The following is a 25921-nucleotide window of genomic DNA, read 5'->3' as shown; positions in this document are numbered from 1 at the left end:
TGCGTTATGCGTTATGCGTTATGCTTTATGGGTTATGCGTAATGCGTTATGCGTTATCGGCTTTGCGTTATGCGTTATGGGTTATGCGTTATCCGTTATGGATTATGCGTTATGTATTATGCGTTATGGTTAATGCGTTATGGGTTATGCGTTGTGCGTTATCCGTTATGCGTTATGCGTTATGCGTTATGCGTTATGCGTTATGCGTTTTGCGTTATGCGTTATGCGTTATGCGTTATGCGTTATGCGTTATGCGTTATGCGTTATGCGTTATGCGTTATGCGTTATGCGTTATGCGTTATGCGTTATGCGTTATGCGTTATGCGTTATGCGTTATGCGTTATGCGTTATGCGTTATGCGTTATGCGTTATGCGTTATGCGTTATGCGTTATGCGTTATGCGTTATGCGTTATGCGTTATGCGTTATGCGTTATGCGTTATGCGTTATGCGTTATGCGTTATGCGTTATGCGTTATGCGTTATGGGTTATGCGTCATGCGTTATGCGTTATGCGTTATGCGTTATGCGTTATGCGTTATGCGTTATGCGTTATGCGTTATGCGTTATGCGTTATGCGTTATGCGCTATGCGTTATGCGTTATGCGTTATGCGTTATGCGTTATGCGTTATGCGTTATGCGTTATGCGTTATGCGTTATGCGTTATGCGTTATGCGTTATGCGTTATGCGTTATGCGTTATGCGTTATGCGTTATGCGTTATGCGTTATGCGTTATGCGTTATGCGTTATGCGTTATGCGTTATGCGTTATGCGTTATGCGTTATGCGTTATGCGTTATGCGTTATGCGTTATGCGTTATGCGTTATGCGTTATGCGTTATGCGTTATGCGTTATGCGTTATGCGTTATGCGTTATGCGTTATGCGTTATGCGTTATGCGTTATGCGTTATGCGTTATGCGTTATGCGTTATGCGTTATGCGTTATGCGTTATGCGTTATGCGTTATGCGTTATGCGTTATGCGTTATGCGTTATGCGTTATGCGTTATGCGTTATGCGTTATGCGTTATGCGTTATGCGTTATGCGTTATGCGTTATGCGTTATGCGTTATGCGTTATGCGTTATGCGTTATGCGTTATGCGTTATGCGTTATGCGTTATGCGTTATGCGTTATGCGTTATGCGTTATGCGTTATGCGTTATGCGTTATGCGTTATGCGTTATGGGTTATGCGTTATCCGTATGGATTATGCGTTATGTATTATGCGTTATGGTTAATGCGGTATGGGTTATGCGTTATAGGTTATGCGTTATCCGTTATGGATTATGCGTTATGTATTGTGCGTTATGCGTTATGACTTTTGCATTATCGGCTTTGCGTTATGCGTCATGCGTTATGGGTTATGCGTTATCCGTTATGGATTATGCGTAATGCATTATGCGTTATGCGTTATGCGTTTTGCGTTATGTGTTATGCGTTATGCGTTATGCGTTATACGTTATGCGTTATGCGTTATGCGTTATGCGATATGCGTTATGCGTTTTGCGTTATGCGTTATGCGTTATGCGTTATGCTTTATGGGTTATGCGTAATGCGTTATGCGTTATCGGCTTTGCGTTATGCGTTATGGGTTATGCGTTATCCGTTATGGATTATGCGTTATGTATTATGCGTTATGGTTAATGCGTTATGGGTTATGCGTTATCCGTTATCCGTTATGCGTTATGCGTTATACGTTATGCGTTATGCATTATGCGTTATGCGATATGCGTTATGCGTTTTGCGTTATGCGTTATTCGTTATGCTTTATGGGTTATGCGTAATGCTTTATGCGTTATCGGCTTTGCGTTATGCGTTATGGGTTATGCGTTATCCGTTATGGATTATCCGTTATGTATTATGCGTTATGGTTAATGCGTTATGGGTTATGCGTTGTGCGTTATCCGTTATGCGTTATGCGTTATGCGTTATCGGCTTTGCGTTATGCGTTATGGGTTATGCGTTATGCGTTATGCGTTATGCGTTATGCGTTATGCGTTATGCGTTATGCGTTATGCGTTATGCGTTATGCGTTATGCGTTATGCGTTATGCGTTATGCTTTATGCGTTATGCGTTATGCGTTATGCGTTATGCGTTATGCGTTATGCGTTATGCGTTATGCGTTATGCGTTATGCGTTATGCGTTATGCGTTATGCGTTATGCGTTATGCGTTATGCGTTATGCGTTATGCGTTATGCGTTATGCGTTATGCGTTATGCGTTATGCGTTATGCGTTATGCGTTATGCGTTATGCGTTATGCGTTATGCGTTATGCGTTATGCGTTATGCGTTATGCGTTATGCGTTATGCGTTATGCGTTATGCGTTATGCGTTATGCGTTATGCGTTATGCGTTATGCGTTATGCGTTATGCGTTATGCGTTATGCGTTATGCGTTATGCGTTATGCGTTATGCGTTATGCGTTATGCGTTATGGGTTATGCGTTATCCGTATGGATTATGCGTTATGTATTATGCGTTATGGTTAATGCGGTATGGGTTATGCGTTATAGGTTATGCGTTATCCGTTATGGATTATGCGTTATGTATTGTGCGTTATGCGTTATGACTTTTGCATTATGCGTTATGCGTTATGCGTTATCGGCTTTGCGTTATGCGTCATGCGTTATGTGTTATGCGTTATCCGTTATGGATTATGCGTAATGCATTATGCGTTATGCGTTATGCGTTTTGCGTTATGTGTTATGCGTTATGCGTTATGCGTTATACGTTATGCGTTATGCGTTATGCGTTATGCGATATGCGTTATGCGTTTTGCGTTATGCGTTATGCGTTATGCGTTATGCTTTATGGGTTATGCGTAATGCGTTATGCGTTATCGGCTTTGCGTTATGCGTTATGGGTTATGCGTTATCCGTTATGGATTATGCGTTATGTATTATGCGTTATGGTTAATGCGTTATGGGTTATGCGTTATCCGTTATCCGTTATGCGTTATGCGTTATACGTTATGCGTTATGCATTATGCGTTATGCGATATGCGTTATGCGTTTTGCGTTATGCGTTATTCGTTATGCTTTATGGGTTATGCGTAATGCTTTATGCGTTATCGGCTTTGCGTTATGCGTTATGGGTTATGCGTTATCCGTTATGGATTATCCGTTATGTATTATGCGTTATGGTTAATGCGTTATGGGTTATGCGTTGTGCGTTATCCGTTATGCGTTATGCGTTATGCGTTATCGGCTTTGCGTTATGCGTTATGGGTTATGCGTTATGCGTTATGCGTTATGCGTTATGCGTTATGCGTTATGCGTTATGCGTTATGCGTTATGCGTTATGCGTTATGCGTTATGCGTTATGCGTTATGCTTTATGCGTTATGCGTTATGCGTTATGCGTTATGCGTTATGCGTTATGCGTTATGCGTTATGCGTTATGCGTTATGCGTTATGCGTTATGCGTTATGCGTTATGCGTTATGCGTTATGCGTTATGCGTTATGCGTTATGCGTTATGCGTTATGCGTTATGCGTTATGCGTTATGCGTTATGCGTTATGCGTTATGCGTTATGCGTTATGCGTTATGCGTTATGCGTTATGCGTTATGCGTTATGCGTTATGCGTTATGCGTTATGCGTTATGCGTTATGCGTTATGCGTTATGCGTTATGCGTTATGCGTTATGCGTTATGCGTTATGCGTTATGCGTTATGCGTTATGCGTTATGCGTTATGCTTTATGGGTTATGCGTAATGCGTCATGCGTTATCGGCTTTGCGTTATGCGTTATGGGTTATGCGTTATGCGTTATGCGTTATGCGTTATGCGTTATGCGTTATGCGTTATGCGTTATGCGTTATGCGTTATGCGTTATGCGTTATGCGTTATGCGTTATGCGTTATGCGTTATGCGTTATGCGTTATGCGTTATGCGTTATGCGTTATGCGTTATGCGTTATGCGTTATGCGTTATGCGTTATGCGTTATGCGTTATGCGTTATGCGTTATGCGTTATGCGTTATGCGTTATGCGTTATGCGTTATGCGTTATGCGTTATGCGTTATGCGTTATGCGTTATGCGTTATGCGTTATGCGTTATGCGTTATGCGTTATGCGTTATGCGTTATGCGTTATGCGTTATGCGTTATGCGTTATGCGTTATGCGTTATGCGTTATGCGTTATGCGTTATGCGTTATGCGTTATGCGTTATGCGTTATGCGTTATGCGTTATGCGTTATGCGTTATGCGTTATGCGTTATGCGTTATGCGTTATGCGTTATGCGTTATGCGTTATGCGTTATGCGTTATGCGTTATGCGTTATGCGTTATGCGTTATGCGTTATGCGTTATGCGTTATGCGTTATGCGTTATGCGTTATGCGTTATGCGTTATGCGTTATGCGTTATGCGTTATGCGTTATGGGTTATGCGTTATCCGTATGGATTATGCGTTATGGTTAATGCGGTATGGGTTATGCGTTATAGGTTATGCGTTATCCGTTATGGATTATGCGTTATGCATTGTGCGTTATGCGTTATGACTTTTGCATTATGCGTTATGCGTTATGCGTTATCGGCTTTGCGTTATGCGTCATGCGTTATGGGTTATGCGTTATCCGTTATGGATTATGCGTAATGCATTATGCGTTATGCGTTATGCGTTTTGCGTTATGTGTTATGCGTTATGGGTTATGCGTCATGCGTTATGCGTTATGCGTTATGCGTTATGCGTTATGCGTTATGCGTTATGCGTTATGCGTTATGCGTTATGCGTTATGCGTTATGCGTTATGCGTTATGCGTTATGCTTTATGGGTTATGCGTAATGCGTCATGCGTTATCGGCTTTGCGTTATGCGTATGGATTATGCGTTATGTATTATGCGTTATGGTTAATGCGGTATGGGTTATGCGTTATAGGTTATGCGTTATCCGTTATGGATTATGCGTTATGTATTGTGCGTTATGCGTTATGACTTTTGCATTATGCGTTATGCGTTATGCGTTATCGGCTTTGCGTTATGCGTCATGCGTTATGTGTTATGCGTTATCCGTTATGGATTATGCGTAATGCATTATGCGTTATGCGTTATGCGTTTTGCGTTATGTGTTATGCGTTATGCGTTATGCGTTATACGTTATGCGTTATGCGTTATGCGTTATGCGATATGCGTTATGCGTTTTGCGTTATGCGTTATGCGTTATGCGTTATGCTTTATGGGTTATGCGTAATGCGTTATGCGTTATCGGCTTTGCGTTATGCGTTATGGGTTATGCGTTATCCGTTATGGATTATGCGTTATGTATTATGCGTTATGGTTAATGCGTTATGGGTTATGCGTTATCCGTTATCCGATATGCGTTATGCGTTATACGTTATGCGTTATGCATTATGCGTTATGCGATATGCGTTATGCGTTTTGCGTTATGCGTTATTCGTTATGCTTTATGGGTTATGCGTAATGCTTTATGCGTTATCGGCTTTGCGTTATGCGTTATGGGTTATGCGTTATCCGTTATGTATTATGCGTTATGGTTAATGCGTTATGGGTTATGCGTTGTGCGTTATCCGTTATGCGTTATGCGTTATGCGTTATCGGCTTTGCGTTATGCGTTATGGGTTATGCGTTATGCGTTATGCGTTATGCGTTATGCGTTATGCGTTATGCGTTATGCGTTATGCGTTATGCGTTATGCGTTATGCGTTATGCTTTATGGGTTATGCGTAATGCGTCATGCGTTATCGGCTTTGCGTTATGCGTTATGGGTTATGCGTTATCCGTTATGGATTATGCGTTATGTATTATGCGTTATGTTTAATGCGTTATGGGTTATGCGTTGTGCGTTATCCGTTATCTGTTATGCGTTATGCGTTGTGCGTTATCCGTTATCCGTTATGCGTTATGCGTTATGCGTTATGCGTTATGCGTTATGCGTTATGCGTTATGCGTTATGCGTTATGCGTTATGCGTTATGCGTTATGCGTTATGCGTTATGCGTTATGCGTTATGCGTTATGCGTTATGCGTTATGCGTTATGCGTTATGCGTTATGCTTTATGGGTTATGCGTTATGCGTTATGCGTTATGCGTTATGCGTTATGCGTTATGCGATATGCGTTATGCGTTATGCGTTATGCGTTATGCGTTATGCGTTATGCGTTATGCGTTATGCGTTATGCGTTATGCGTTATGCGTTATGCGTTATGCGTTATGCGTTATGCGTTATGCGTTATGCGTTATGCGTTATGCGTTATGCGTTATGCGTTATTCGTTATGCGTTATGCGTTATGCGTTATGCGTTATGCGTTATGCGTTATGCGTTATGCGTTATGCGTTATGCGTTATGCGTTATGCGTTATGCGTTATGCGTTATGCGTTATGCGTTATGCGTTATGCGTTATGCGTTATGCGTTATGCGTTATGCGTTATGCGTTATGCGTTATGCGTTATGCGTTATGCGTTATGCGTTATGCGTTATGCGATATGCGTTATGGGTTATGCGTTATCCGTATGGATTATGCGTTATGTATTATGCGTTATGGTTAATGCGGTATGGGTTATGCGTTATAGGTTATGCGTTATCCGTTATGGATTATGCGTTATGCATTGTGCGTTATGCGTTATGACTTTTGCATTATGCGTTATGCGTTATCGGCTTTGCGTTATGCGTCATGCGTTATGGGTTATGCGTTATCCGTTATGGATTATGCGTAATGCATTATGCGTTATGCGTTATGCGTTTTGCGTTATGTGTTATGCGTTATGGGTTATGCGTCATGCGTTATGCGTTATGCGTTATGCGTTATGCGTTATGCGTTATGCGTTATGCGTTATGCGTTATGCGTTATGCGTTATGCGTTATGCGTTATGCGTTATGCGTTATGCGTTATGCGTTATGCGTTATGCGTTATGCGATATGCGTTATGCGTTATGCGTTATGCTTTATGGGTTATGCGTAATGCGTCATGCGTTATCGGCTTTGCGTTATGCGTTATGGGTTATGCGTTATCCGTTATGGATTATGCGTTATGTATTATGCGTTATGTTTAATGCGTTATGGGTTATGCGTTGTGCGTTATCCGTTATCCGTTATGCGTTATGCGTTGTGCGTTATCCGTTATCCGTTATGCGTTATGCGTTATACGTTATGCGTAATGCGTTATGCGTTATGCGTTATGCGTTATGCGTTATGCGTTATGCGTTATGCGTTATGCGTTATGCGTTATGCGTTATGCGTTATGCGTTATGCGTTATGCGTTATGCGTTATGCGTTATGCGTTATGCGTTATGCGTTATGCGTTATGCGTTATGCGTTATGCGTTATGCGTTATGCGTTATGCGTTATGCGTTATGGGTTATGCGTTATCCGTATGGATTATGCGTTATGTATTATGCGTTATGGTTAATGCGTTATGGGTTATGCGTTATAGGTTATGCGTTATCCGTTATGGATTATGCGTTATGCATTGTGCGTTATGCGTTATGACTTTTGCATTATGCGTTATGCGTTATGCGTTATCGGCTTTGCGTTATGCGTTATGGGTTATGCGTTATGCGTTATGCGTTATGCGTTATGCGTTATGCGTTATGCGTTATGCGTTATGCGTTATGCGTTATGCGTTATGCGTTATGCGTTATGCGTTATGCGTTATGCGTTATGCGTTATGCGTTATGCGTTATGCGTTATGCGTTATGCGTTATGGGTTATGCGTTATCCGTATGGATTATGCGTTATGTATTATGCGTTATGGTTAATGCGTTATGGGTTATGCGTTATAGGTTATGCGTTATCCGGTATGGATTATGCGTTATGCATTGTGCGTTATGCGTTATGACTTTTGCATTATGCGTTATGCGTTATGCGTTATCGGCTTTGCGTTATGCGTCATGCGTTATGGGTTATGCGTTATCCGTTATGGATTATGCGTAATGCATTATGCGTTATGCGTTATGCGTTATGCGTTATGCGTTATGCGTTATGCGTTATGCGTTATGCGTTATGCGTTATGCGTTATGCGTTATGCGTTATGCGTTATGCGTTATGCGTTATGCGTTATGCGTTATGCGTTATGCGTTATGCGTTATGCGTTATGCGTTATGCGTTATGCGTTATGCGTTATGCGTTATGCGTTATGCGTTATGCGTTATGCGTTATGCGTTATGCGTTATGCGTTATGCGATATGCGTTATGCGTTATGCGTTATGCGTTATGCGTTATGCGTTATGCGTTATGCGATATGCGTTATGCGTTATGCGTTATGCGTTATGCGTTATGCGTTATGCGTTATGCGTTATGCGTTATGCGTTATGCGTTATGCGTTATGCGTTATGCGTTATGCGTTATGCGTTATGCGTTATGCGTTATGCGTTATGCGTTATGCGTTATGCGTTATGCGTTATGCGTTATGCGTTATGCGTTATGCGTTATGCGTTATGCGTTATGCGTTATGCGTTATGCGTTATGCGTTATGCGTTATGCGTTATGCGTTATGCGTTATGCGTTATGCGTTATGCGTTATGCGTTATGCGTTATGCGTTATGCGTTATGCGTTATGCGTTATGCGTTATGCGTTATGCGTTATGCGTTATGCGTTATGCGTTATGCGTTATGCGTTATGCGTTATGCGTTATGCGTTATGCGTTATGCGTTATGCGTTATGCGTTATGCGTTATGCGTTATGCGTTATGCGTTATGCGTTATGCGTTATGCGTTATGCGTTATGCGTTATGCGTTATGCGTTATGCGTTATGCGTTATGCGTTATGCGTTATGCGTTATGCGTTATGCGTTATGCGTTATGCGTTATGCGTTATGCGTTATGCGTTATGCGTTATGCGTTATGCGTTATGCGTTATGCGTTATGCGTTATGCGTTATGCGTTATGCGTTATGCGTTATGCGTTATGCGTTATGCGTTATGCGTTATGCGTTATGCGTTATGCGTTATGCGTTATGCGTTATGCGTTATGCGTTATGCGTTATGCGTTATGCGTTATGCGTTATGCGTTATGCGTTATGCGTTATGCGTTATGCGTTATGCGTTATGCGTTATGCGTTATGCGTTATGCGTTATGCGTTATGCGTTATGCGTTATGCGTTATGCGTTATGCGTTATGCGTTATGCGTTATGCGTTATGCGTTATGCGTTATGCGTTATGCGTTATGCGTTATGCGTTATGCGTTATGCGTTATGCGTTATGCGTTATGCGTTATGCGTTATGCGTTATGCGTTATGCGTTATGCGTTATGCGTTATGCGTTATGCGTTATGCGTTATGCGTTATGCGTTATGCGTTATGCGTTATGCGTTATGCGTTATGCGTTATGCGTTATGCGTTATGCGTTATGCGTTATGCGTTATGCGTTATGCGTTATGCGTTATGCGTTATGCGTTATGCGTTATGCGTTATGCGTTATGCGTTATGCGTTATGCGTTATGCGTTATGCGTTATGCGTTATGCGTTATGCGTTATGCGTTATGCGTTATGCGTTATGCGTTATGCGTTATGCGTTATGCGTTATGCGTTATGCGTTATGCGTTATGCGTTATGCGTTATGCGTTATGCGTTATGCGTTATGCGTTATGCGTTATGCGTTATGCGTTATGCGTTATGCGTTATGCGTTATGCGTTATGCGTTATGCGTTATGCGTTATGCGTTATGCGTTATGCGTTATGCGTTATGCGTTATGCGTTATGCGTTATGCGTTATGCGTTATGCGTTATGCGTTATGCGTTATGCGTTATGCGTTATGCGTTATGCGTTATGCGTTATGCGTTATGCGTTATGCGTTATGCGTTATGCGTTATGCGTTATGCGTTATGCGTTATGCGTTATGCGTTATGCGTTATGCGTTATGCGTTATGCGTTATGCGTTATGCGTTATGCGTTATGCGTTATGCGTTATGCGTTATGCGTTATGCGTTATGCGTTATGGGTTATGCGTTATCCGTATGGATTATGCGTTATGTATTATGCGTTATGGTTAATGCGTTATGGGTTATGCGTTGTGCGTTATGCGTTATGCGTTATGCGTTATGCGTTATGCGTTATGCGTTATGCGTTATGCGTTATGCGTTATGCGTTATGCTTTATGCGTTATGCGTTATGCGTTATGCGTTATGCGTTATGCGTTATGCGTTATGCGTTATGCGTTATGCGTTATGCGTTATGCGTTATGCGTTATGCGTTATGCGTTATGCGTTATGCGTTATGCGTTATGCGTTATGCGTTATGCGTTATGCGTTATGCGTTATGCGTTATGCGTTATGCGTTATGCGTTATGCGTTATGCGTTATGCGTTATGCGTTATGCGTTATGCGTTATGCGTTATGCGTTATGCGTTATGCGTTATGCGTTATGCGTTATGCGTTATGCGTTATGCGTTATGCGTTATGCGTTATGCGTTATGCGTTATGCGTTATGCGTTATGCGTTATGCGTTATGCGTTATGCGTTATGCGTTATGCGTTATGCGTTATGCGTTATGCGTTATGCGTTATGCGTTATGCGTTATGCGTTATGCGTTATGCGTTATGCGTTATGCGTTATGCGTTATGCGTTATGCGTTATGCGTTATGCGTTATGCGTTATGCGTTATGCGTTATGCGTTATGCGTTATGCGTTATGCGTTATGCGTTATGCGTTATGCGTTATGCGTTATGCGTTATGCGTTATGCGTTATGCGTTATGCGTTATGCGTTATGCGTTATGCGTTATGCGTTATGCGTTATGCGTTATGCGTTATGCGTTATGCGTTATGCGTTATGCGTTATGCGTTATGCGTTATGCGTTATGCGTTATGGGTTATGCGTTATCCGTATGGATTATGCGTTATGGTTAATGCGGTATGGGTTATGCGTTATAGGTTATGCGTTATCCGTTATGGATTATGCGTTATGCATTGTGCGTTATGCGTTATGACTTTTGCATTATGCGTTATGCGTTATCGGCTTTGCGTTATGCGTCATGCGTTATGGGTTATGCGTTATCCGTTATGGATTATGCGTAATGCATTATGCGTTATGCGTTATGCGTTTTGCGTTATGTGTTATGCGTTATGGGTTATGCGTCATGCGTTATGCGTTATGCGTTATGCGTTATGCGTTATGCGTTATGCGTTATGCGTTATGCGTTATGCGTTATGCGTTATGCGTTATGCGTTATGCGTTATGCGTTATGCTTTATGCGTTATGCGTTATGCGTTATGCGTTATGCGTTATGCGTTATGCGTTATGCGTTATGCGTTATGCGTTATGCGTTATGCGTTATGCGTTATGCGTTATGCGTTATGCGTTATGCGTTATGCGTTATGCGTTATGCGTTATGCGTTATGCGTTATGCGTTATGCGTTATGCGTTATGCGTTATGCGTTATGCGTTATGCGTTATGCGTTATGCGTTATGCGTTATGCGTTATGCGTTATGCGTTATGCGTTATGCGTTATGCGTTATGCGTTATGCGTTATGCGTTATGCGTTATGCGTTATGCGTTATGGGTTATGCGTTATCCGTATGGATTATGCGTTATGTATTATGCGTTATGGTTAATGCGTTATGGGTTATGCGTTGTGCGTTATGCGTTATGCGTTATGCGTTATGCGTTATGCGTTATGCGTTATGCGTTATGCGTTATGCGTTATGCGTTATGCGTTATGCTTTATGCGTTATGCGTTATGCGTTATGCGTTATGCGTTATGCGTTATGCGTTATGCGTTATGCGTTATGCGTTATGCGTTATGCGTTATGCGTTATGCGTTATGCGTTATGCGTTATGCGTTATGCGTTATGCGTTATGCGTTATGCGTTATGCGTTATGCGTTATGCGTTATGCGTTATGCGTTATGCGTTATGCGTTATGCGTTATGCGTTATGCGTTATGCGTTATGCGTTATGCGTTATGCGTTATGCGTTATGCGTTATGCGTTATGCGTTATGCGTTATGCGTTATGCGTTATGCGTTATGCGTTATGCGTTATGCGTTATGCGTTATGCGTTATGCGTTATGCGTTATGCGTTATGCGTTATGCGTTATGCGTTATGCGTTATGCGTTATGGGTTATGCGTTATCCGTATGGATTATGCGTTATGGTTAATGCGGTATGGGTTATGCGTTATAGGTTATGCGTTATCCGTTATGGATTATGCGTTATGCATTGTGCGTTATGCGTTATGACTTTTGCATTATGCGTTATGCGTTATCGGCTTTGCGTTATGCGTCATGCGTTATGGGTTATGCGTTATCCGTTATGGATTATGCGTAATGCATTATGCGTTATGCGTTATGCGTTTTGCGTTATGTGTTATGCGTTATGGGTTATGCGTCATGCGTTATGCGTTATGCGTTATGCGTTATGCGTTATGCGTTATGCGTTATGCGTTATGCGTTATGCGTTATGCTTTATGGGTTATGCGTAATGCGTCATGCGTTATCGGCTTTGCGTTATGCGTTATGGGTTATGCGTTATCCGTTATGGATTATGCGTTATGTATTATGCGTTATGTTTAATGCGTTATGGGTTATGCGTTGTGCGTTATCCGTTATCTGTTATGCGTTATGCGTTGTGCGTTATCCGTTATCCGTTATGCGTTATGCGTTATGCGTTATGCGTTATGCGTTATGCGTTATGCGTTATGCGTTATGCGTTATGCGTTATGCGTTATGCGTTGTGCGTTATGCGTTATGCGTTATGCGTTATGCGTTATGCGTCATGCGTTATGCGTTATGCGTTATGCGTTATGCGTTATGCGTTATGCGTTATGCGTTATGCGTTATGCGTTATGCGTTATGCGTTATGCGTTATGCGTTATGCGTTATGCGTTATGCGTTATGCGTTATGCGTTATGCGTTATGCGTTATGCGTTATGCTTTATGGGTTATGCGTAATGCGTCATGCGTTATCGGCTTTGCGTTATGCGTTATGGGTTATGCGTTATCCGTTATGGATTATGCGTTATGTATTATGCGTTATGTTTAATGCGTTATGGGTTATGCGTTGTGCGTTATCCGTTATCCGTTATGCGTTATGCGTTGTGCGTTATCCGTTATCCGTTATGCGTTATGCGTTATACGTTATGCGTAATGCGTTATGCGTTATGCGTTATGCGTTATGCGTTATGCGTTATGCGTTATGCGTTATGCGTTATGCGTTATGCGTTATGCGTTATGCGTTATGCGTTATGCGTTATGCGTTATGCGTTATGCGTTATGCGTTATGCGTTATGCGTTATGCGTTATGCGTTATGCGTTATGCGTTATGCGTTATGCGTTATGCGTTATGCGTTATGCGTTATGCGTTATGCGTTATGCGTTATGCGTTATGCGTTATGCGTTATGCGTTATGCGTTATGCGTTATGCGTTATGCGTTATGCGTTATGCGTTATGCGTTATGCGTTATGCGTTATGCGTTATGCGTTATGCGTTATGCGTTATGCGTTATGCGTTATGCGTTATGCGTTATGCGTTATGCGTTATGCGTTATGCGTTATGCGTTATGCGTTATGCGTTATGCGTTATGCGTTATGCGTTATGCGTTATGCGTTATGCGTTATGCGTTATGCGTTATGCGTTATGCGTTATGCGTTATGCGTTATGCGTTATGCGTTATGCGTTATGCGTTATGCGTTATGCGTTATGCGTTATGCGTTATGCGTTATGCGTTATGCGTTATGCGTTATGCGTTATGCGTTATGCGTTATGCGTTATTCGTTATGCGTTATGCGTTATGCGTTATGCGTTATGCGTTATGCGTTATGCGTTATGCGTTATGCGTTATGCGTTATGCGTTATGCGTTATGCGTTATGCGTTATGCGTTATGCGTTATGCGTTATGCGTTATGCGTTATGCGTTATGCGTTATGCGTTATGCGTTATGCGGTATGCGTTATGCGTTATGCGTTATGCGTTATGCGTTATGCGTTATGCGTTATGCGTTATGCGTTATGCGTTATGCGTTATGCGTTATGCGTTATGCGTTATGCGTTATGCGTTATGCGTTATGCGTTATGCGTTATGCGTTATGCGTTATGCGTTATGCGTTATGCGTTATGCGTTATGCGTTATGCGTTATGCGTTATGCGTTATGCGTTATGCGTTATGCGTTATGCGTTATGCGTTATCCGTTATGCGTTATGCGTTATGCGTTATGCGTTATGCGTTATGCGTTATGCGTTATGCGTTATGCGTTATGCGTTATGCGTTATGCGTTATGCGTTTTGCGTTATGCGTTATGCGTTATGCGTTATGCGTTATGCGTTATGCGTTATGCGTTATGCGTTATGCGTTATGCGTTATGCGTTATGCGTTATGCGTTATGCGTTATGCGTTATGCGTTATGCGTTATGCGTTATGCGTTATGCGTTATGCTTTATGGGTTATGCGTAATGCGTTATGCGTTATCGGCTTTGCGTTATGCGTTATGGGTTATGCGTTATCCGTTATGGATTATGCGTTATGTATTATGCGTTATGGTTAATGCGTTATGGGTTATGCGTTGTGCGTTATCCGTTATGCGTTATGCGTTATGCGTTATGCGTTATGCGTTATGCGTTATGCGTTATGCGTTATGCGTTATGCGTTATGCGTTATGCGTTATGCGTTATGCGTTTTGCGTTATGCGTTATGCGTTATGCGTTATGCGTTATGCGTTATGCGTTATGCGTTATGCGTTTTGCGTTATGCGTTATGCGTTATGCGTTATGCGTTATGCGTTATGCGTTATGCGTTATGCGTTATGCGTTATGCGTTATGCGTTATGCGTTATGCGTTATGCGTTATGCGTTATGCGTTATGCGTTATGCGTTATGCGTTATGCGTTATGCGTTATGCGTTATGCGTTATGCGTTATGCGTTATGCGTTATGCGTTATGCGTTATGCGTTATGCGTTATGCGTTATGCGTTATGCGTTATGCGTTATGCGTTATGCGTTATGCGTTATGCGTTATGCGTTATGCGTTATGCGTTATGCGTTATGCGTTATGCGTTATGCGTTATGCGTTATGCGTTATGCGTTATGCGTTATGCGTTATGCGTTATGCGTTATGCGTTATGCGTTATGCGTTATGCGTTATGCGTTATGCGTTATGCGTTATGCGTTATGCGTTATGCGTTATGCGTTATGCGTTATGCGTTATGCGTTATGCGTTATGCGTTATGCGTTATGCGTTATGCGTTATGCGTTATGCGTTATGCGTTATGCGTTATGCGTTATGCGTTATGCGTTATGCGTTATGCGTTATGCGTTATGCGTTATGCGTTATGCGTTATGCGTTATGCGTTATGCGTTATGCGTTATGCGTTATGCGTTATGCGTTATGCGTTATGCGTTATGCGTTATGCGTTATGCGTTATGCGTTATGCGTTATGGGTTATGCGTTATCCGTATGGATTATGCGTTATGGTTAATGCGGTATGGGTTATGCGTTATAGGTTATGCGTTATCCGTTATGGATTATGCGTTATGCATTGTGCGTTATGCGTTATGACTTTTGCATTATGCGTTATGCGTTATCGGCTTTGCGTTATGCGTCATGCGTTATGGGTTATGCGTTATCCGTTATGGATTATGCGTAATGCATTATGCGTTATGCGTTATGCGTTTTGCGTTATGTGTTATGCGTTATGGGTTATGCGTCATGCGTTATGCGTTATGCGTTATGCGTTATGCGTTATGCGTTATGCGTTATGCGTTATGCGTTATGCGTTATGCGTTATGCGTTATGCGTTATGCGTTATGCGTTATGCGTTATGCGTTATGCGTTATGCGTTATGCGTTATGCGTTATGCGTTATGCGTTATGCGTTATGCGTTATGCGTTATGCGTTATGCGTTATGCGTTATGCGTTATGCGTTATGCGTTATGCGTTATGCGTTATGCGTTATGCGTTATGCGTTATGCGTTATGCGTTATGCGTTATGCGTTATGCGTTATGCGTTATGCGTTATGCGTTATGCGTTATGCGTTATGCGTTATGCGTTATGCGTTATGCGTTATGGGTTATGCGTTATCCGTATGGATTATGCGTTATGTATTATGCGTTATGGTTAATGCGTTATGGGTTATGCGTTGTGCGTTATGCGTTATGCGTTATGCGTTATGCGTTATGCGTTATGCGTTATGCGTTATGCGTTATGCGTTATGCGTTATGCGTTATGCTTTATGCGTTATGCGTTATGCGTTATGCGTTATGCGTTATGCGTTATGCGTTATGCGTTATGCGTTATGCGTTATGCGTTATGCGTTATGCGTTATGCGTTATGCGTTATGCGTTATGCGTTATGCGTTATGCGTTATGCGTTATGCGTTATGCGTTATGCGTTATGCGTTATGCGTTATGCGTTATGCGTTATGCGTTATGCGTTATGCGTTATGCGTTATGCGTTATGCGTTATGCGTTATGCGTTATGCGTTATGCGTTATGCGTTATGCGTTATGCGTTATGCGTTATGCGTTATGCGTTATGCGTTATGCGTTATGCGTTATGCGTTATGCGTTATGCGTTATGCGTTATGCGTTATGCGTTATGCGTTATGCGTTATGCGTTATGCGTTATGCGTTATGCGTTATGCGTTATGCGTTATGCGTTATGCGTTATGCGTTATGCGTTATGGGTTATGCGTTATCCGTATGGATTATGCGTTATGGTTAATGCGGTATGGGTTATGCGTTATAGGTTATGCGTTATCCGTTATGGATTATGCGTTATGCATTGTGCGTTATGCGTTATGACTTTTGCATTATGCGTTATGCGTTATCGGCTTTGCGTTATGCGTCATGCGTTATGGGTTATGCGTTATCCGTTATGGATTATGCGTAATGCATTATGCGTTATGCGTTATGCGTTTTGCGTTATGTGTTATGCGTTATGGGTTATGCGTCATGCGTTATGCGTTATGCGTTATGCGTTATGCGTTATGCGTTATGCGTTATGCGTTATGCGTTATGCGTTATGCGTTATGCTTTATGGGTTATGCGTAATGCGTCATGCGTTATCGGCTTTGCGTTATGCGTTATGGGTTATGCGTTATCCGTTATGGATTATGCGTTATGTATTATGCGTTATGTTTAATGCGTTATGGGTTATGCGTTGTGCGTTATCCGTTATCTGTTATGCGTTATGCGTTGTGCGTTATCCGTTATCCGTTATGCGTTATGCGTTATGCGTTATGCGTTATGCGTTATGCGTTATGCGTTATGCGTTATGCGTTATGCGTTATGCGTTATGCGTTATGCGTTATGCGTTATGCGTTATGCGTTATGCGTTATGCGTTATGCGTTATGCGTTATGCGTTATGCGTTATGCGTTATGCGTTATGCGTTATGCGTTATGCGTTATGCGTTATGCGTTATGCGTTATGCGTTATGCGTTATGCGTTATGCGTTATGCGTTATGCGTTATGCGTTATGCGTTATGCTTTATGGGTTATGCGTAATGCGTCATGCGTTATCGGCTTTGCGTTATGCGTTATGGGTTATGCGTTATCCGTTATGGATTATGCGTTATGTATTATGCGTTATGTTTAATGCGTTATGGGTTATGCGTTGTGCGTTATCCGTTATCCGTTATGCGTTATGCGTTGTGCGTTATCCGTTATCCGTTATGCGTTATGCGTTATACGTTATGCGTAATGCGTTATGCGTTATGCGTTATGCGTTATGCGTTATGCGTTATGCGTTATGCGTTATGCGTTATGCGTTATGCGTTATGCGTTATGCGTTATGCGTTATGCGTTATGCGTTATGCGTTATGCGTTATGCGTTATGCGTTATGCGTTATGCGTTATGCGTTATGCGTTATGCGTTATGCGTTATGCGTTATGCGTTATGCGTTATGCGTTATGCGTTATGCGTTATGCGTTATGCGTTATGGGTTATGCGTTATCCGTATGGATTATGCGTTATGTATTATGCGTTATGGTTAATGCGTTATGGGTTATGCGTTATAGGTTATGCGTTATCCGTTATGGATTATGCGTTATGCATTGTGCGTTATGCGTTATGACTTTTGCATTATGCGTTATGCGTTATGCGTTATCGGCTTTGCGTTATGCGTTATGGGTTATGCGTTATGCGTTATGCGTTATGCGTTATGCGTTATGCGTTATGCGTTATGCGTTATGCGTTATGCGTTATGCGTTATGCGTTATGCGTTATGCGTTATGCGTTATGCGTTATGGGTTATGCGTTATCCGTATGGATTATGCGTTATGTATTATGCGTTATGGTTAATGCGTTATGGGTTATGCGTTATAGGTTATGCGTTATCCGGTATGGATTATGCGTTATGCATTGTGCGTTATGCGTTATGACTTTTGCATTATGCGTTATGCGTTATGCGTTATCGGCTTTGCGTTATGCGTCATGCGTTATGGGTTATGCGTTATCCGTTATGGATTATGCGTAATGCATTATGCGTTATGCGTTATGCGTTATGCGTTATGCGTTATGCGTTATGCGTTATGCGTTATGCGTTATGCGTTATGCGTTATGCGTTATGCGTTATGCGTTATGCGTTATGCGTTATGCGTTATGCGTTATGCGTTATGCGTTATGCGTTATGCGTTATGCGTTATGCGTTATGCGTTATGCGATATGCGTTATGCGTTATGCGTTATGCGTTATGCGTTATGCGTTATGCGTTATGCGATATGCGTTATGCGTTATGCGTTATGCGTTATGCGTTATGCGTTATGCGTTATGCGTTATGCGTTATGCGTTATGCGTTATGCGTTATGCGTTATGCGTTATGCGTTATGCGTTATGCGTTATGCGTTATGCGTTATGCGTTATGCGTTATGCGTTATGCGTTATGCGTTATGCGTTATGCGTTATGCGTTATGCGTTATGCGTTATGCGTTATGCGTTATGCGTTATGCGTTATGCGTTATGCGTTATGCGTTATGCGTTATGCGTTATGCGTTATGCGTTATGCGTTATGCGTTATGCGTTATGCGTTATGCGTTATGCGTTATGCGTTATGCGTTATGCGTTATGCGTTATGCGTTATGCGTTATGCGTTATGCGTTATGCGTTATGCGTTATGCGTTATGCGTTATGCGTTATGCGTTATGCGTTATGCGTTATGCGTTATGCGTTATGCGTTATGCGTTATGCGTTATGCGTTATGCGTTATGCGTTATGCGTTATGCGTTATGCGTTATGCGTTATGCGTTATGCGTTATGCGTTATGCGTTATGCGTTATGCGTTATGCGTTATGCGTTATGCGTTATGCGTTATGCGTTATGCGTTATGCGTTATGCGTTATGCGTTATGCGTTATGCGTTATGCGTTATGCGTTATGCGTTATGCGTTATGCGTTATGCGTTATGCGTTATGCGTTATGCGTTATGCGTTATGCGTTATGCGTTATGCGTTATGCGTTATGCGTTATGCGTTATGCGTTATGCGTTATGCGTTATGCGTTATGCGTTATGCGTTATGCGTTATGCGTTATGCGTTATGCGTTATGCGTTATGCGTTATGCGTTATGCGTTATGCGTTATGCGTTATGCGTTATGCGTTATGCGTTATGCGTTATGCGTTATGCGTTATGCGTTATGCGTTATGCGTTATGCGTTATGCGTTATGCGTTATGCGTTATGCGTTATGCGTTATGCGTTATGCGTTATGCGTTATGCGTTATGCGTTATGCGTTATGCGTTATGCTTTATGGGTTATGCGTAATGCGTCATGCGTTATCGGCTTTGCGTTATGCGTTATGGGTTATGCGTTATCCGTTATGGATTATGCGTTATGTATTATGCGTTATGTTTAATGCGTTATGGGTTATGCGTTGTGCGTTATCCGTTATCCGTTATGCGTTATGCGTTGTGCGTTATCCGTTATCCGTTATGCGTTATGCGTTATACGTCATGCGTTATGCGTTATGCGTTTTGCGATATGCGTTATGCGTTATGCGTTATGCGTTATGCGTTATGCGTTATGCGTTATGCGTTATGCGTTATGCGTTATGCGTTATGCGTTATGCGTTATGCGTTATGCGTTATGCGTTATGCGTTATGCGTTATGCGTTATGCGTTATGCGTTATGCGTTATGCGTTATACGTTATGCGTTATGCGTTATGCGTTATGCGATATGCGTTATGCGTTTTGCGTTATGCGTTATGCGTTATGCGTTATGCTTTATGGGTTATGCGTAATGCGTTATGCGTTATCGGCTTTGCGTTATGCGTTATGGGTTATGCGTTATCCGTTATGGATTATCCGTTATGTATTATGCGTTATGGTTAATGCGTTATGGGTTATGCGTTGTGCGTTATCCGTTATGCGTTATGCGTTATGCGTTATCGGCTTTGCGTTATGCGTTATGGGTTATGCGTTATGCGTTATGCTTTATGCGTTATGCGTTATGCGTTATGCGTTATGCGTTATGCGTTATGCGTTATGCGTTATGCGTTATGAGTTATGCGTTATGCGTTATGCTTTATGCGTTATGCGTTATGCGTTATGCGTTATGCGTTATGCGTTATGCGTTATGCGTTATGCGTTATGCGTTATGCGTTATGCGTTATGCGTTATGCGTTATGCGTTATGCGTTATGCGTTATGCGTTATGCGTTATGCGTTATGCGTTATGCGTTATGCGTTATGCGTTATGCGTTATGCGTTATGCGTTATGCGTTATGCGTTATGCGTTATGCGTTATGCGTTATGCGTTATGCGTTATGCGTTATGCGTTATGCGTTATGCGTTATGCGTTATGCGTTATGCGTTATGCGTTATGCGTTATGCGTTATGCGTTATGCGTTATGCGTTATGCGTTATGCGTTATGCGTTATGCGTTATGCGTTATGCGTTATGCGTTATGCGTTATGCGTTATGCGTTATGCGTTATGCGTTATGCGTTATGCGTTATGCGTTATGCGTTATGCGTTATGCGTTATGCGTTATGCGTTATTCGTTATGCGTTATGCGTTATGCGTTATGCGTTATGCGTTATGCGTTATGCGTTATGCGTTATGCGTTATGCGTTATGCGTTATGCGTTATGCGTTATGCGTTATGCGTTATGCGTTATGCGTTATGCGTTATGCGTTATGCGTTATGCGTTATGCGTTATGCGTTATGCGTTATGCGTTATGCGTTATGCGTTATGCGTTATGCGTTATGCGTTATGCGTTATGCGTTATGCGTTATGCGTTATGCGTTATGCGTTATGCGTTATGCGTTATGCGTTATGCGTTATGCGTTATGCGTTATGCGTTATGCGTTATGCGTTATGCGTTATGCGTTATGCGTTATGCGTTATGCGTTATGCGTTATGCGTTATGCGTTATGCGTTATGCGTTATGCGTTATGCGTTATGCGTTATGCGTTATCCGTTATGCGTTATGCGTTATGCGTTATGCGTTATGCGTTATGCGTTATGCGTTATGCGTTATGCGTTATGCGTTATGCGTTATGCGTTATGCGTTTTGCGTTATGCGTTATGCGTTATGCGTTATGCGTTATGCGTTATGCGTTATGCGTTATGCGTTATGCGTTATGCGTTATGCGTTATGCGTTATGCGTTATGCGTTATGCGTTATGCGTTATGCGTTATGCGTTATGCGTTATGCGTTATGCGTTATGCGTTATGCGTTATGCTTTATGGGTTATGCGTAATGCGTTATGCGTTATCGGCTTTGCGTTATGCGTTATGGGTTATGCGTTATCCGTTATGGATTATGCGTTATGTATTATGCGTTATGGTTAATGCGTTATGGGTTATGCGTTGTGCGTTATCCGTTATGCGTTATGCGTTATGCGTTATGCGTTATGCGTTATGCGTTATGCGTTATGCGTTATGCGTTATGCGTTATGCGTTATGCGTTATGCGTTATGCGTTTTGCGTTATGCGTTATGCGTTATGCGTTATGCGTTATGCGTTATGCGTTATGCGTTATGCGTTATGCGTTATGCGTTATGCGTTATGCGTTATGCGTTATGCGTTATGCGTTATGCGTTATGCGTTATGCGTTATGCGTTATGCGTTATGCGTTATGCGTTATGCGTTATGCGTTATGCGTTATGCGTTATGCGTTATGCGTTATGCGTTATGCGTTATGCGTTATGGGTTATGCGTCATGCGTTATGCGTTATGCGTTATGCGTTATGCGTTATGCGTTATGCGTTATGCGTTATGCGTTATGCGTTATGAGTTATGCGTTATGCGTTATGAGTTATGCGTTATGCGTTATGCGTTATGCGTTATGCGTTATGCGTTATGCGTTATGCGTTATGCGTTATGCGTTATGCGTTATGCGTTATGCGTTATGCGTTATGCGTTATGCGTTATGCGTTATGCGTTATGCGTTATGCGTTATGCGTTATGCGTTATGCGTTATGCGTTATGCGTTATGCGTTATGCGTTATGCGTTATGCGTTATGCGTTATGCGTTATGCGTTATGCGTTATGCGTTATGCGTTATGCGTTATGCGTTATGCGTTATGCGTTATGCGTTATGCGTTATGCGTTATGCGTTATGCGTTATGCGTTATGCGTTATGCGTTATGCGTTATGCGTTATGCGTTATGCGTTATGCGTTATGCGTTATGCGTTATGCGTTATGCGTTATGCGTTATGCGTTATGCGTTATGCGTTATGCGTTATGCGTAATGCGTTATGCGTTATGCGTTATGCGTTATGCGTTATGCGTTATGCGTTATGCGTTATGCGTTATGCGTTATGCGTTATGGGTTATGCGTTATCCGTATGGATTATGCGTTATGTATTATGCGTTATGGTTAATGCGGTATGGGTTATGCGTTATAGGTTATGCGTTATCCGTTATGGATTATGCGTTATGTATTGTGCGTTATGCGTTATGACTTTTGCATTATGCGTTATGCGTTATGCGTTATCGGCTTTGCGTTATGCGTCATGCGTTATGGGTTATGCGTTATCCGTTATGGATTATGCGTAATGCATTATGCGTTATGCGTTATGCGTTTTGCGTTATGTGTTATGCGTTATGCGTTATGCGTTATACGTTATGCGTTATGCGTTATGCGTTATGCGATATGCGTTATGCGCTTTGCGTTATGCGTTATGCGTTATGCGTTATGCTTTATGGGTTATGCGTAATGCGTTATGCGTTATCGGCTTTGCGTTATGCGTTATCCGTTATGGATTATGCGTTATGTATTATGCGTTATGGTTAATGCGTTATGGGTTATGCGTTATCCGTTATCCGTTATGCGTTATGCGTTATACGTTATGCGTTATGCATTATGCGTTATGCGATATGCGTTATGCGTTTTGCGTTATGCGTTATTCGTTATGCTTTATGGGTTATGCGTAATGCTTTATGCGTTATCGGCTTTGCGTTATGCGTTATGGGTTATGCGTTATCCGTTATGGATTATCCGTTATGTATTATGCGTTATGGTTAATGCGTTATGGGTTATGCGTTGTGCGTTATCCGTTATGCGTTATGCGTTATGCGTTATCGGCTTTGCGTTATGCGTTATGGGTTATGCGTTATGCGTTATGCGTTATGCGTTATGCGTTATGCGTTATGCGTTATGCGTTATGCGTTATGCGTTATGCGTTATGCGTTATGCTTTATGCGTTATGCGTTATGCGTTATGCGTTATGCGTTATGCGTTATGCGTTATGCGTTATGCGTTATGCGTTATGCGTTATGCGTTATGCGTTATGCGTTATGCGTTATGCGTTATGCGTTATGCGTTATGCGTTATGCGTTATGCGTTATGCGTTATGCGTTATGCGTTATGCGTTATGCGTTATGCGTTATGCGTTATGCGTTATGCGTTATGCGTTATGCGTTATGCGTTATGCGTTATGCGTTATGCGTTATGCGTTATGCGTTATGCGTTATGCGTTATGCGTTATGCGTTATGCGTTATGCGTTATGCGTTATGCGTTATGCGTTATGCGTTATGGGTTATGCGTTATCCGTATGGATTATGCGTTATGTATTATGCGTTATGGTTAATGCGGTATGGGTTATGCGTTATAGGTTATGCGTTATCCGTTATGGATTATGCGTTATGTAATGTGCGTTATGCGTTATGACTTTTGCATTATGCGTTATGCGTTATGCGTTATCGGCTTTGCGTTATGCGTCATGCGTTATGGGTTATGCGTTATCCGTTATGGATTATGCGTAATGCATTATGCGTTATGCGTTATGCGTTTTGCTTTATGTGTTATGCGTTATGCGTTATGCGTTATACGTTATGCGTTATGCGTTATGCGTTATGCGATATGCGTTATGCGTTTTGCGTTATGCGTTATGCGTTATGCGTTATGCTTTATGGGTTATGCGTAATGCGTTATGCGTTATCGGCTTTGCGTTATGCGTTATGGGTTATGCGTTATCCGTTGTGGATTATGCGTTATGTATTATGCGTTATGGTTAATGCGTTATGGGTTATGCGTTATCCGTTATCCGTTATGCGTTATGCGTTATACGTTATGCTTTATGGGTTATGCGTAATGCTTTATGCGTTATCGGCTTTGCGTTATGCGTTATGGGTTATGCGTTATCCGTTATGGATTATCCGTTATGTATTATGCGTTATGGTTAATGCGTTATGGGTTATGCGTTGTGCGTTATCCGTTATGCGTTATGCGTTATGCGTTATCGGCTTTGCGTTATGCGTTATGGGTTATGCGTTATGCGTTATGCGTTATGCGTTATGCGTTATGCGTTATGCGTTATGCGTTATGCGTTATGCGTTATGCGTTATGCGTTATGCTTTATGCGTTATGCGTTATGCGTTATGCGTTATGCGTTATGCGTTATGCGTTATGCGTTATGCGTTATGCGTTATGCGTTATGCGTTATGCGTTATGCGTTATGCGTTATGCGTTATGCGTTATGCGTTATGCGTTATGCGTTATGCGTTATGCGTTATGCGTTATGCGTTATGCGTTATGCGTTATGCGTTATGCGTTATGCGTTATGCGTTATGCGTTATGCGTTATGCGTTATGCGTTATGCGTTATGCGTTATGCGTTATGCGTTATGCGTTATGCGTTATGCGTTATGCGTTATGCGTTATGCGTTATGCGTTATGCGTTATGCGTTATGCGTTATGCGTTATGCGTTATGCGTTATGCGTTATGCGTTATGCGTTATGCGTTATGCGTTATGCGTTATGCGTTATGCGTTATGCGTTATGCGTTATGCGTTATGCGTTATGCGTTATGCGTTATGCGTTATGCGTTATGCGTTATGCGTTATGCGTTATGCGTTATGCGTTATGCGTTATGCGTTATGCGTTATGCGTTATGCGTTATGCGTTATGCGTTATGCGTTATGCGTTATGCGTTATGCGTTATGCTTTATGGGTTATGCGTAATGCGTCATGCGTTATCGGCTTTGCGTTATGCGTTATGGGTTATGCGTTATGCGTTATGCGTTATGCGTTATGCGTTATGCGTTATGCGTTATGCGTTATGCGTTATGCGTTATGCGTTATGCGTTATGCGTTATGCGTTATGCGTTATGCGTTATGCGTTATGCGTTATGCGTTATGCGTTATGCGTTATGCGTTATGCGTTATGCGTTATGCGTTATGCGTTATGCGTTATGCGTTATGCGTTATGCGTTATGCGTTATGCGTTATGCGTTATGCGTTATGCGTTATGCGTTATGCGTTATGCGTTATGCGTTATGCGTTATGCGTTATGCGTTATGCGTTATGCGTTATGCGTTATGCGTTATGCGTTATGCGTTATGCGTTATGCGTTATGCGTTATGCGTTATGCGTTATGCGTTATGCGTTATGCGTTATGCGTTATGCGTTATGCGTTATGCGTTATGCGTTATGCGTTATGCGTTATGCGTTATGCGTTATGCGTTATGCGTTATGCGTTATGCGTTATGCGTTATGCGTTATGCGTTATGCGTTATGCGTTATGCGTTATGCGTTATGCGTTATGCGTTATGCGTTATGCGTTATGCGTTATGCGTTATGCGTTATGCGTTATGCG

Source organism: Lasioglossum baleicum, unplaced genomic scaffold (genome assembly GCF_051020765.1).
Source record: "Lasioglossum baleicum unplaced genomic scaffold, iyLasBale1 scaffold0109, whole genome shotgun sequence".
NCBI classification, from domain to species: Eukaryota; Metazoa; Arthropoda; class Insecta; order Hymenoptera; family Halictidae; genus Lasioglossum; species Lasioglossum baleicum.
The sequence above is the reverse complement of the archived record's forward strand: the minus strand, read 5'-3'. Positions refer to the sequence as shown.